Below are 10,622 nucleotides of genomic sequence, written 5' to 3'. Positions count from 1 at the left end.
CAAAACAAAAAAAAATCTGCATATGAAAACATTTATAGTCCCCTTGAAAGAAGTTCTGGGTTTTGAGAGACAAGAACATGAACTGAAAATTCTACAAGTATTAGAAGACAGAGGACTAGCTGCTGACAGACTAAACAAAAGCAACAAATATACTTTAGTGAAAAAAAAAAAAAATCTAAGTTTTACTGTGTTTAAAAAGAAATTTAAAACAATGCTTTTTTAATAAAAAAGAACAAAACAATTTAGTAGAATTTTTACGTGGCTGGAAGTTATTCACATTCACTCCTCTATTTTTATCCACATAAACTGAAGAGTAAGATTAATTATTCAACCGTTAAATCAAAATTTTGAAACATGCTAATAGAAAAAGAGAACAATAATTGTTGCAGTTAGCCAAATCCAGAGAGCATCTCTGTTTTAACATCCATCCAACATCTGATACACACAACAGGGTTTATTATGATGCTGACTAGCCCTCGCATTAGGATAGCGTATGGTTCCTAACATGAACTAAACTAACGCATTTCAGTAGCCAGTTTCTCAGGAGCATGCTTCTCTGATTTACCATAAAAGTTCCGGCTTGTGACATGACAGAACCGTGTTTTATTTCAAGTGAATCAATGTAAAAACAAAGCAATTTGGATCAGGAACCTTTAACAACATTAAGGAAAACAGTCAACAAAGCAAAAAAAAAAAATCAGTGTCTTGAATGACATGTCTATTCACATATTACGGAAACTCGAAGAAACCAAGGAGGTTACATTTGAGTCAGAGGGGGCCACTTACACTATGAAAAAGCAGCAAGGAATTACAAAGAAAAATACAGACCAGGTAGAATAGTGAGATAGTATTGTTAAAATTAATGCGTGCAGGTTCAGTTAGCCTGCTTTCTCACAGCAGGAGTACTGCCAGTTAAGGCTGAAGTGAACTCAGGTTCAAATCTACAGCCTCAACCATGCCTGCTAGCCCAGACTTAAAACAAAATCAGATTAGGGGCAGACGGATAGAGAAGATTTAGGAAGAAGACATGTGATGCAACTCTGTAATCCCTTAGGCAACTATCAAGAAATCCTCACTTCACCTGAACCCCTCTTCCTCTGCATTCCTGTAAACAGAATATGCAGAGTGAGAAATACAGTCAAGTTTAAAAACCAAAACAAACAAAACAAAACAAAAAAAAACAGCAGGAAGAGAGTTATGCAAGCATACTAGAGCTAGGTGAATCAATTCTTGACCATTCTAACATTTAGATAAAGAAATAAGATAAAAATTAAGTGTGCCATATCACTAGAAATGTGCATATTAAATAATAAGTCTAAAGCAAACAGTAAGTTTAAAGCTGCTAAACATTATATTCAGTATGACTTAAAAGGTACCAAGTTACAAATAAATACCTACCAAGTACAAACTTTAAGAGCAATAATATTATCCTGGATACATTTCTTGAAAAAAAGAATCAAATAAATAGATGCAATGAGGGAAAAGCAACACCAAACCAGCCCCCTCCCCTGCACTCAGGCAGCATGTTTTTGTACCCCTGCTGGCCCTGCAACACACAGCCACTATTATTCTTTAAAATATGTCAACATCACTCTTAAGCCAAAAATAATAACAACATTTGGTAAATAATGTTATATACAAACACTGGACTGTTTACAACAGCTCCGGCTTGTGCTGCAGGACTGGTTTCCACAGCTCTGTGCGTTCGCATGCTCCCTCTCGGACTTCAACAGAAGGCAACAGCACTGTGCCCACGCCCTCCACCGCTGGGGTCGGACCTTCTGTCCAGAGCCTCTCCAACTTCTCAAATAGGTTTACTGAACTTCAGTGAACAGCCACTCTGACATCTGCAGAACTTCTGCATACAGCAACCCATATCCTTAAGGACTTCTCAGGATAAGACTCTCTCCATTTAAAAGTCCTTCACTGCAAACACCTCAGAGTTGGTACACAGATAAAAAAAAATTCAGAGCCCTAAGGGAGTGAGATACTCAGTTCTCAGCTACTTTCAGTTATTATTTGCATCAAATTCTTGTTAGCTCTTTTAAAAATCCTTATAATGATGCATACTGAGTGGCATACAGTGAAACTCAGTATGGCCAGTACACAGAATGACACAGACCTTTGCAAGATATTACCCTACAGAATTAACATTCTTCACAATTATTTTATATTTGTCAGAGGGAGACAATGACAAGAAAATGCATGAGAACATACCAGATGAAGGGCATCAGTAAGGTCCATCACTCTAAAAACATAAAATTGTAATAAAATACTTATCATTAAAGCAAATCCATGGCACATGAAAAATCCATTAAAATCGACAGTACGATACTGGACAACACTTTGCCAAAATGAGCTAAATAACTGCTACAGAAACTCCAAATTCCCGGATTTTAAATCAAGAAAAGCTAAGCTTCTTTTCCTGTGTTAAAGATTTACAGTTTCTGGGCATACCATTCATTCATGATTTGTAAATTCCTATGTGTCATTCACATACTCCACGATCTGTGTTTAACAGGCTAGGGTATTCCCTCAGATGCACCAATACATTCCATGCTTGTGACCGTACACATGATCACAAGGTGGAGCGGGAAGAAGAAACAGAGAAGGAAATCTAAGTGTCGTACTGTATTCTGTATTTTTCTTGGTAATAACTCTTGGAAAAATGATCAGACACAAAGAACAAAAGGGAAAGAACACGCTAATGTGTTTTTTTCTTGTGTTTTGCTTGACTTTCTTGACATACTGTATCTACACAGGAGATACTTGTCCTCCCTATATAAAGTTATTTATTCTAAGCACCTTGAAGTATTTTCTCCAATGCATTCCATCTTTAACATGGTTGGACATTTCACAGAAGTTAAGAGTCATGAAATTATTTTTCCTATATTAAAAAGGAATTATGTTAAAAAAAAAAAAAAGAAAGACTGCAAGTTATTAAAAATTATTATAAATTGTCTGGGTTCCCCCTCCTCCAGGCCCTTACATCTAGAATGTTATTGTCGTGCTTCAGTTTAGGATTAGTGCTTCTGGTACACAGCAAAAAAATCCCATTGAAATATAGGTGCATGAGGAAAGAGACATACTATAAATTACAATTGTGGAACAATTATTTTTTTTAAAGTAAAAAACTATATTTATTCAACTCCTTTTATTTACATTTATATAGAAGAATAATCCTTATCTTGTGCAAGTACGTTTAAAATAATTTTTGACACAGTCACTGATAGCACAGTAAACTTAGAACTTGTAGAGCAGGTCAACCTTACTTTGTACCTACCATAAAATAAGTATTTTGCACACACTGCAAATCTATTTAAGATACATTTGCATTAAAGACCATTTTAAGTAGTACTCTGAAAAGTGGCAGAGGGGAGGAAAAGAATGAAGTTTTCCCAGCCCAAGGCTAACGATATTTGCTTAATCAGCCTAAGCCAAACACATTATGCAAACACCTATTCCTGGCGGGGGGGGGGGGGAAGACGACACAGACAAAAAAAAAAAACACCCACAAAATTAAACCTTAAGTTTAATTACCATAAAAATATCCTATTACCAAACAGAAGAAAACATATTATTAGGAAAAAGTAGTTGCATTCTAAAGTTTAGGATTTATTAGTTTAACCTTTCTTCATTGTATGTTTCATTTAAACTTCAGAAAATTCAAATAATAACAATTTATATTGGAACTATGTTTTCAAGCTTTTTTTTTTCTTGACATGAGCCCAGACTTACTATTAGAAGACTTTTGGCTAACGTAGGCTGCCTCCCATATGTTTTCCTGTTCTTGGTATAAAACCATCACCCCTGAAGATTCATTTACTTTTGTTGATGCTGTTCTTTTCAGATACTTTCCTATCTTTGCACAATCTTTCAAAACCTCGGCACAGCACCGAGCCACTTAAAAATGACAGTGAGTAATGGGTGTTATGGAACAGATAAAAGTATTAACTAGTACGGCAGCATTACATTTTATGTCTCTAACTTTTTCTTTTCTACACAAAGCTTGAAAAGCAAAAGCGCAACTGACTTATTGGCACTTCTGAATAACTTTAAACAAATATTTGGATTCCCGAAGACAGTTAATCAAGGCTGATGCTCCACTTTTATAATACTTCAATCAGACTTCCTATCTGTGTGTAAATGTTTGTGTTTAGACTACTAAATATCAAAAATGGTAAACACTTTTACATAAGCTTTTTCTGACCTCTTAACCCATTTCTAGTCTAACACAAACAAAAACAAAACATTCACTAGCTGAAGAGGAACTATATGGCTTGCCATGCATCCCCTCACTGCAATAATGTAAATGGGAGCTTGAAAGTGGCATTTCTTATGTGTGGCCATCACAAAAAATTTAATTGAGAACTACTGATTTGTTCTTCACTAAAATAATAAATGATGGAATTAGTTCATTAAATAAAATTTAAATCCAGTCCTTTAGAGCAGAAAAGTGCAGGGTTTTTTGTGCAGACAAAGAAACCAACACACACAAACAATACTTGTTTACACTGAAAATAAACAGCAGTAGGAACAGCACTAATGCATATTGAATTTACTTCCCCAGCTGCTTCTCAGTCAGCTAGCACACTGATGAGAAATCTCAGATATTATATGTTGGTATCACAAATACTGAATGGATGAACTGCCAGGTCTCAGCACACAGGCATCAACGTGAAACCACCACCAAGTAAGAGCCCCTTCCTTGGTGGTAAGCTGGTAGTCAGTGCTACTCAGGATTTTTTGTCTTTTATTATTCCCATGTCAAGACTGGATACCTTTCTAGCACCATTGAGTTACGTATTCCTAAGTAAATTTGGCCTCAATGCAGTGAGGGACACAGAGATAAGTAGGAAGCCAGGCAGCCTAGCAGTCTTTTCCAAGATTAATCTCTCTGAATCATTAAGGGAAACAAGCGCTGGAATTAGTTTCCAAGAACTACTGAGTTCACACTGACTTTGCTGCAAATCATTTTTACACATAGAAAGCGTGCAACGTGCCTCAAGGCCAATAACGGCTGAGGAGCTGGCTGCGGTTGCTATTACACCTCCATAATTCAGCCACAAAGCATGAAAATATTTTACTGCTTAGGTGAATTGAAGACTTCCCATTCTGAACCTATCAGTTTTCAACCTGAGCACAGCAGAGGTGAGCAAAACCATTAAACATTTATTTCTGACAAAACCAATTAGGCCCTGCTGCACAACAAAGACCACCATCAGCTGCATTACTCAAATTTCTCATTCACACGAACGTCACAAGAAAATTAATTACGTCAACCACCGAGCAGCAGGCACGGGCGGAGCGGATGGCAGCTTTCCAAGCTCGCCCTGAGACGATTTAACGAGGCCCACCTCGCCAGCATCACTTCCCCGCCGCCCGTGCGCCGCCTTCCCTTGCGACGGCGACCGGACCGGCGAGCGAGCAGCCGAGGGCGAGCGGCTCCTCACCGCAGGGGGACGCCCAGCCTCCCCCGCTGATTGGCCGCCGCCCCCGCGGCCGTTGGAGTTTGAAGGGGAAGGCGGGAAGGACCGTTGGGATTTGAGGGGGAAGGCGGGAAGGGCTGTTGGGCACGAGCCGGGGGTTGCCGCCTCAGCCCCGGGGCGAGGAGGGCAGCGGGTTGCGGTGGGGGGAGAGGCGCCTTTTGTCCTCGGAAAGTGAAGGTGAACGGCCTGGGATAAGCTAAAAGCCGGGCAGGCGTGTCTCTGCATTTCCTACAGGCCCTGCTTTCCTCTCAGAAACCTCCAGGGAGCCGGTTGCCCAGATTTGTGCTGTTAAACCGAGTGGCTGCAAGTGGCCACGCACCAAGCTCTCGGGTAGAAGCAAATCAGTAACAAAAAAAAAAAAAACACTAGAGAAGGGCATCTACATGATTTGGATCAACAAAGAATTTAAGATCTTGCTCGTCAGGCTGCTACTGAAGAATTTAATTTCAACTACATGAATAAGCCCAGCATGTTTCTGCCTGTCTGAGGCACCAAGCTTAAATGATTACTTAAGGCACTTATTATACTTACCTTTAACTCCATGACTTTAAAACATTAAAAAAAAAAAAAAAGATAACCACCAAACCTTGAACTATGGAAAAATACTTTATACCAAATATCCAGTTAATCTAAGGAGATAAACTGCAATACTTTTAGCTTGAGGTTTTGCTTTGGCTATAAATTATCTTTCTCATTTTAATTTATCTTACAGAAATTTAAATGTTAGCCGAAATAGTCTTCAAAGTTGTCTAAGTGGTGACACTTGTGCTTCCTGCAAGCGTCTCTTGCCACAGCCACGTGTGCATTTGTCAGCTGCAAATAACACCTCTGGACTGTTATTTCAAATTTAGTTTGAGACAAATGCCAGCTGATGAACTGCAGTGGTGGAACGTCTTTGAAAGCTACATGGCATCTCAGTGCTAAAGAGACTTGGCGTGTCTGGGGCAGAAAGTTTTATTTCCTCTGAACTTTTAATCCTGTCTCCATGCACTTTGATTTTAGGGGACATAGCGTACCCTCTGTTCGCCCGACTTATGAAACTGTAGAGACATCAAAGCAGTCAGCAGGTTTAATTAGACACTTAATTATATATAAGGGTGGTAAGGTATGCATTTGGGAATTAAAACCACGATTTTCAAAACTAGTTGAATGCCAGCGAACAGAGTAACATTGGCATAACTGTGGTAGGACAGTCCATTTCACAACATCATTCATAAAGAAAATGGTTTGGGTTTGAGTTTTCATTGTGGTGTTTTGGGTTTTTTTACTAAAATAGGTTCTAGATACTTCTAGCTTTCAGGTCTGGTGCATGTAGCAAAGTACACCGTTTACAGCTGAAGTAGAGTCTGTGTACACATCGTCAAAGGATGCCTTGTACACTCATTTCTTTGTTTGGTTGCATGCACTTTACAGCATACACAGGACTAGCAAGTGAACTGACATGTAAATGTAAGTTTGATATTTTACTGAAGGCTTTACCTATAACATTTCTCTTTGCCCAAGCTTTGCTACTCTAGTTTTTGTCTTGTCTTTATTGAAAAAAAATAAAAGCTACATACACTTCCCACTTCCTATAGCCAAGCAAATACAAGTAAAACTGTGTGCATAACTGTTCCAGTAAATAAAATTGGCGTAGTCAAATAATTCATGATCTGGAATATTTTTTTAACTCTTTATAGCTAAACTATAAAGATTATAAAATATCCAGTTTCGTATTCTCCTCTTCTCATTCATTCTGTCACTCAGTAGGAAAGGAAAAACTGGAAGTGTTTAGAACTCTTCTCTCCCATATGTGTTAATTTCCTTTCATTAAGTAAATTTCAGCATGTGTTTTCTATGTTGCTGTTTGTAACTTTCCTGCCTGTTTTTATGTCTTGCTACAAATTAATTTCATATGCAACCTTCATTAACATGGTTTACGCCCTCTACTAGAATAATTAAATTATTATTAAATAAAACAGGCCTTTGTTATTTCAGGTCCCATGTCAGTTTTCAAACTAAAGGCTGGGAATCATCCAACTGTAATTATGCTCTACCTACCTAAATTCTCTTTGTAGTTTTAATTAAAATACATTATCCAGCATGATTTCACCTCCTATTTCAAGTTCTTGTACAGCACTGATTAAGGAAAAAATATTATCTATGTAAAGCAATTACTCCTTTTTGTAGACTTAAATAGGTAGAATAAATACCTTTGTCTTATCCTAGCATGCAATGATAGACTTCTGTAATCTCTGAAGTTTTCTTTTAAAATAAAATGCATTGTCTTAAAGGTATATATTGAGAAATTTGGAATAGCGTACCACTGAGAAATACTCTTACTACAGTTAAGAAATGTTACGGGAATGCAAGTCACAGATATATGCCCTTGAACAATGACAAAATAATTAGAAGCATGGTGCGAACACGTAAGATTTGCCACAGTAGCCAAGCAGCTGACAAGTGCCATAAGAAATAAGAATCCGAGGAGAGGTACAGAACATCTCCAGGATGACTAGGCATATATATTAATAAATGAGACCGACATACTAGCTAAGAAAAAATACAGTATAAGGAACATTAAGCCGTTTATTTTTGGTAGACATTTAACACTTGGAAATCTTATCTTGAATTAAGTTTGGCTTTTTTTTTTTTTAAGGTTCTCTTCAACCTCTGAAGTTTTTCAACCAGTTCAGGTAATTATACTTAAGCATCAAAATCAGAGAGACTGTTTAACCTGCCTTATTAGTTATTAGTACTGATTTTGCTATCTCTTCTGTTTAGGTATTCAGTGAAATTAGCATCTAGCCCTTTCAAGAATCCTAATAAAATAGACCAGATGCTTCCAGTTGTTCCAGTAATTCTGAGTGTAAGCTTAATCAGGAGAGAGCATCTAACCACAGAGAACCTGTACAGGCAAAACCAGAAACACTCCTCCAATTTAGAAGAGCCTGTAAGAGAACTGATGTCTGAGTATATCTTCATTGCAGATTTCAGATGAGTGACAGCTGAACAGCAGTCTCATTATAAACCTGTGCTCAGGTCATCGACTTATTGCAGAATTCAGTGCAGGTATTTAATGCAGCTCCAAGTAATAGTCCAAAAGTTAGGGCCTTGTACTAGCAAATTTCTTCTGCAAGTTCCAGTACACAATCATAGTTCTGCTGGATACTGTGTTGCTAAGACATCCCCAGTAATTCAGAGGAATCAAAATGAGTTACAGGAGACACTTTCAAACAAAAACATTGCCCTTTTTTTTCTTCTAAGAGAAGGTAAATTGTTCTGATTCACAGAAATAAATACAGAGATATTCCCAGGAATTTTTCACTAAAATGTCAAAAAAAAATATCACGACATAATTACCTCAGTACACCTCACTTCAGTCTGAGCAGATGTTTCAGCTTTAGTCAATATGGCAGAGACAGCAATTTCAGGTGTCATATTAATTTCAAAAAATGATTCTGCATAGTGCAGCCAGCAGATTTTTCAAAAGCATAACTGTGATCTGTGGAACTCCAAAGTTCTATTAATGTACTTTGAAAATAATTTATTTTTATTATGCCCCAAGATATTTTCACCAATGAGAAAGCTGAATCCTATTTAAACAGTTTTCATTTAATCATTTTACTCATGTAACTATGCAAACCAGTGAAGTGTGGTTTGCATGGTTACATATGCATTGCCTAGTTTATAATGACCGGAAAGTGAAGCAAGTTACATAAATTTGCACAAAACTGGAGTTCAAGTATTGATGAAAGACATCTGAAATGAAGATTTAAATGTTTTCGTGTGCTAATATAAATATTTAAATAAAACAGACAAGCACCCCCATTTCTAGGATGAATAATTTATTTAGTTATCTTTTTTTTTTACATTTTGCAATTTGTTACAGGAGAAGAAACACTTGCTAATGAAAGTCACAAGTTTTTTAACCATTTTCCGAGGTAATGGAAAAAGTTAAGCATATTCCCTAGTATGCACATTTATGACTAAGCTGCCAATATGAAATATTTTTAAGCAAGTGTACTCCCTATTTAATCCTTGTATGAATTAATTTTCATTCTCTCCTTCTCCTACAGGAAGACTAAATTATAGCATCTGATTTTCTTTATCCTGAAGTCTCAATCTTTGCTCTTGCTACTTATCTATCTGCAAACAAGTGAAACAGACTAGTTACTGAAGCCAAAGCCACAAAAGTGGATTTGGTGCCAGGGTTCTTTTTTCTCCTGGCAACCTACTCAGTTTCCTACTGTCCCAAAAGGAAACAAAAGACTCTCAGTTTTCTGAAAACCAGATTCTCTGCATGACAGTGCATTGCATTGCCACTAAACGGGCCACAGTGGATGTTCTTAGAAGAAACAAATCAGGTAACTAACAAGATACAAAGAATTATAAATGAACTTGGTAAAAATGTTTCTAACATTTTCCCAATGGTATATTAACTAGAATCCTACTTTCCTTCCACAAAAAATATATTTTTTATATAAATACATTTTAATACAGACAATTCTGATTCTATGCAAAAAAAAAAAGTCAATGTCACATTCAAACATGTTTTCCCAGTGTAGCATTAAGATACAAGCAGAGATCACAGTAGGCATTAACACAGTGATTCTAGGGAGGCAGTTAACTACAGCGTGTGAACAGATACACAAACACACAATTGCACCTGCCTAGACCGTCCTGTGATTTAGAAAACAACTGAGCTGTACTTGAGGCCTAGAGTATCACACTCTTCAAATATATTTCCATGTTTAGAAAATGATATGAATTGTTGATGATATTTAATATCTGATTAATATTGAAACATCTGTATGAACATAGGTAGTACATGTGCAGGGGATATAGAAAATAACTGCTAACAGAAGCTACCAGCTATCTCAAACTCAAGAGAAAGAGCATTTACACTTACCATGGCCTTAAAGGTCTTGGTTCCAATTAACTGAAATTAACTCTCTTCCTGTCCTCATCCTTCTCCCTCTTTTTTCCCCACAGATAACTTTTACCACAAGAGACAATATATATGCATGTAAATCTGTCTAGCTTTTGTGCAACAGAGGCAGTCCTGGTCATTCTTCCCCTCTCCCCAAGTAAGGGATAGCAATAATCTCTGTAGTTTCATTCCTAATCAGATCCAATTAAAATTGAGCTGTC

The sequence above is a fragment of the Chlamydotis macqueenii genome, chromosome 19, assembly GCF_036417535.1.
Source record: "Chlamydotis macqueenii isolate bChlMac1 chromosome 19, bChlMac1.mat, whole genome shotgun sequence".
In the NCBI taxonomy this organism is placed as follows: Eukaryota; Metazoa; Chordata; class Aves; order Otidiformes; family Otididae; genus Chlamydotis; species Chlamydotis macqueenii.
The sequence above is the reverse complement of the archived record's forward strand: the minus strand, read 5'-3'. Positions refer to the sequence as shown.